At 39.2% G+C, this 4,533-nt stretch overlaps 1 pseudogene; it reads left to right on the forward strand.

The window, feature by feature from the left end:
* The first annotated feature begins 374 nt into the window (after nucleotides 1–374).
* LOC138852835 (uncharacterized) lies at nucleotides 375–1,422 on the forward strand (annotated as a pseudogene).
* Nucleotides 1,423–4,533: the final 3,111 nt, after the last annotated feature.

Genomic DNA, 4,533 nt, shown 5'->3' on the forward strand with positions numbered 1-4,533 from the left:
TTGTGGAGGATCCTATGAATATATGTTAAAGAGAGCTACTCCAACACAAATCCAAACAAAAAAAAAAGTACGTATTTAATTTTAAACAGTGATATTAGAAAAAAAGTTGAACTATGCCATGTGTTTACAAGCCTATCCAAAAATTATATATTGAAGTAAGCATTGCTTTTGCTGTTGAAGGTTAGGTTAGGTAAGGTTCGTCAAAAAACAGGACGTGTTTCCTGACGCTAAGCAGTACTCCATATCACCAACAATGCTTATGCCAAAGTGCATGGCTGCCTACTGAAGTTAAGAACAAATTGGCAATGTATTTGTGCAGTATGTCAGAAATGGGAATAATAGCTACTAGGAATGAACTGATTAGAGTTGTGCTGAAATCCTTAATTGTGGATGAAATACATAATACATTTAGGGATAATGCACCTGGAAAACCTTGGACAGTGAATTTAAAGAGCCACCATAATCCGATCCTTTGGAAAGCCACTCTCATGAAAATTGCCAGAAAGAATGTAACATTTGATTCATTTGTTATTTGTTAGTTTTCTGATACATTAGAGGCAGAAATAAACCAGCAGTGGATTGAAGACAAACCACAAAATGTCTGAAATTTAGACGAGACTGGTTTCCAGACAGATGAATCATGATAGAAAAAATTCACTGTGTAGGTAAGGCAGGAATGCAAGTTTCTTGTGGTGCAAACCAGGAAAATACATGTTCTAGCTTCTTTTGCAGATGGCACTGTAATGAACCCACTAGTCATATTAAAAAAAAAAAAGGACATTAGCAGCAATCAAAAAGGTGATGGCTCCTTACCAAAAATGACCTGTGGCACAAGTGAGTTGGGCTGGATAACTGCCGTCATCCTTTAAGAGCAGTTTGAACATTTCTGCAGAGAAGCAAAGAATACATGCCCCCTACTCCCATAAGATGACCATCTAAGCCACACATCTTTACAGACAATCAAACTTTTAAAGAGAAAATTTCTATTCTAAAACTTCTACCCCACTGCAAACATGTTTTACAGCTGCTGGATGTGGAATGCTTTAATCCTCTTAAAAATTATGAAAAAAAAAAGCTGATAGAACAAGTAAATTTGCCACAGGAGCAAGGGATCCACTTTGCAAGAGATTTTTGCAACACCCTCAGCAAGATCTGGCAAAAGGGACTGTCAACATCATGGCTGACTATGCAGTGATTGGTGTTTCCTGTCAACCATGACAAGTACAAGATTGTGCGACTAGAAAAGATGAAGCTTGCCTGTTTCACTCTTGGTTACAAAAGGGAAGGCAAAAGAAAGGGAGGCAGTACCCATTGTACCACCTGCTGAAGATCCCCTGCAAGCTGTTGATCATGAAAACAAGGCAATTCAGCCTACTTGTAGTATCTCCACAGCTACTGAAGGCATATCTACAGTCCAACTAATTCAATACCCTCACCATTAACAAGAGCTCCAACAGTAACATTGCCCTCAAACTAGAATCAGGTCACTGATCCAACACCTACAAGCTGGGATTCCTGAAAGAATGCAACATGTAGTAACTCTTGACCAAAGAGAGTCTGAGACAAGGTTCAAGACAGTAATGAAATAATAAGGCTATCCAAGTAGATATACTTGTCCCCTGGCATTAACTCTTTTGCTATCTGTCACGTAGAGGCCAGGGTCTCTGACATAGTTCTACATCATGAGCTCAGCTCACTCAGATAAGCTGTAAGTGGAAAATTTTTGGGTGAGCAAAGGTTGGAGAAAACTGTGGGGTGAATTGTACTTGGTAGAGAATACTGTGAAGTGGACTGTGGCTAATGGAGAATACTGTGGTTGAGGAAGAATACTGATAGGTTGGCTGTGATGGGTGAATATGGTAGGATAAACTGTGGTTTATGGAGAAGGATAGGCCATGGTATGTGCAGACTACTGCAGTATGAGCTGTAGTTAGAGAATACTTTAAGGTGGGCTATGGTTGAAGGGGGGTGAGCTATGACTGGAGAATATGGCAGGATTTATTGTGGAGGGTGGAGAATACTGGAGGGTGGGCTATGATTGGTGGGGAATACTGCAAGGTGGGCTGTGGTTGGTGGAGAATACTGCAGGGTGGGCTGTAGTTGGTGGAGAATACTGCAGGGTGGGCAGTAGTTGGTGGAGAACACTGCAGGGTGGGCTGTGAATGGTGGAGAATATTGCAGGGTGGGCTGTGGTTGGTAGAGAATACTGCAGGGTGGGCTGTGGTTGGTGGAGAATACTGCAGGGTGGGCTGTAGTTGGTGGAGAACACTGCAGGGTGGGCTGTAGTTGGTGGAGAACACTGCAGGGTGGGCTGTGAATGGTGGAGAATATTGCAGGGTGGGCTGTGGTTGGTAGAGAATACTGCAGGGTGGGTTGTGGTTGAAGGGGGTGGGTTATGGTTGAAAGGGGTGGGCTATGACTGCAGAATATGTCAGGATTTACTGTGGTTGGTGAAGAACACAGCAGTGTGTGCTGTACTTGGAGATGGGGTGGGCTAAAGTTGGTGGAGAGTAGGTTGGGTGGGCTGTGGTTGGTGAGAGTAGGTTGGGTGGGTTGGTGTAGAATACAACAGGGTGAGCTGTGGTTGGTGTAGAATACAGCAGGATACAATCTTTGCTCTGGTGCTCTTCACACTCCTGTGGATAAAAAAAGAAGTCAATATTTTTAACAAAATGAAAATACCGAGTCATATAGTTGGGGAGAAGAGACAGGTAGTGTTTAGCGAAGAATATGGCAGGGTGGGCTGTGGTTGGTGGACAAAACAGCTGGGGTGGGATCTCTGCTCTGGTGATCTCACACTCCTGTGGAAAAAAAAACATTATCTTTAACAAAATTAAAATCATAAATTTTTCCTTTATGATATTTCATGCAATGCCACTCAAAAATTAACACATGAACAATTTCCAGTAAGTAGAGGAAAATAATTAGTAAAATAACTGCAAATTAACTACAGAATCTACAGTGCTAAATATGCAAATTACATGTTTCAACTTCAATAAAATGGCTGACGATTTAAACAATAATTTTCACCCTAGCTTTATGTTCAATCTAAACTTTAAAACCTTGAAATGCTTTTGCAATGCAATAACCAGATCAAACTAACTATTTTACATAAGGAAACCCATGGTATTTACAGGACTTTGAGTAACCTTAAGTAAACCAGTTGGCTAACATTGTATATTAGTGAAGATTTATACAAAGGTTTGTCTGAACATTATATAAATGTTAATACATGTATATTTAAAAAAAAAAAGAAATGTCATGAAATGTAAAAAATCTTTTTATGAAATAAAAACTGTTTAGCAAAACCCATGGGCAGAGTGTGTGCTGTTGTCAATGTGAGCATGCCTGTAGGTTCTGAATTGATATTTGTGCAAAATGCACTTACAATGCCTACTAAAAATGTAACACTTGTGAATATCAAACATAATCTAAAATTTATTGACATCCATTATACAAATATGATGAACTTCATCTACAACAACAACAGTGTCTCTGACAATACTATTTATCAATACAGAGCTAAACTATTGAGACTAGTGTTTGTTTACATCTCCAGTGAGACTAACAGATAGTTGGAGGATAAACTAAACAGAGGCATCAAGAACTAAAACTACCAGTGAAATGGCGAGTACTTCTATAAGCCACTTGCACTATCTGATGGCTAATTAAGATTCAAGAGATACTGATGCTTCTGTGGATCACTTCCTCCCCCACTTCAGTCAAATATGACTGGAGGGAAGAAGAGTTAAAGACCAAAAGCTTAAAATATTTCTAAACCATTCTGGACTAAGATTAAGATTTTCTGTCATTACTACCTGTATTATATTTTTTTCCACAATCATATTGATGTTCAACTGAGCTTTGAAAGAGGTTCTGCCAGCACTTGCTGGGGTACTGAGAGGTAAGGCAGAAGGAAAATCATCGAGGATGAAGAAGCATCTGTATGATTTGCAAGGGGAAAGTTGCAGCACATGCGCAGTAAATTCATACCAATGAAAGCACTGAAGCTGCACGTCAAATATAGAGGAATTTCTGATCTGAGGTTCAAGGTAAAGTTTTTAGCAAAGGCCATAGGAGTAAATTATCCACTAAGGTGAGGTGTGTGAGGGTTGCCACTGAGGTATGTGAGGATTCAACTGTTGGTCACATGGGGATGAGTCTGTGCAATAAAAATTTTTTTTATAATATGAATGACAATTAAAAAATTAAATAAACATCATTATCACTAATAAAAATGAGAGGATTTTAATGAACTCTTTATTATTAGGTATGTCTTGGACCACTTGTACCACATTTTATGTACATAATTGATTATTTGCTTTCAGACAAAATAAGCAAAAGCATCCTATACATTCATTTAACTTTCAAATACAAGGAGTTTCTACTTCCTTGAATAACAAAAATTGAGCATAAGAATTACAGCTATTATGCACATCTCATGGGGAAGTGGAACAGAATTCTTCCCACCCCTGCCTTGGTGGGATGCGGCTGGTCTTTTGAAAAATAATGACACACGAAATCGCAATGACA

Source organism: Cherax quadricarinatus, chromosome 17 (assembly GCF_038502225.1).
Source record: "Cherax quadricarinatus isolate ZL_2023a chromosome 17, ASM3850222v1, whole genome shotgun sequence".
Taxonomy (NCBI): Eukaryota; Metazoa; Arthropoda; class Malacostraca; order Decapoda; family Parastacidae; genus Cherax; species Cherax quadricarinatus.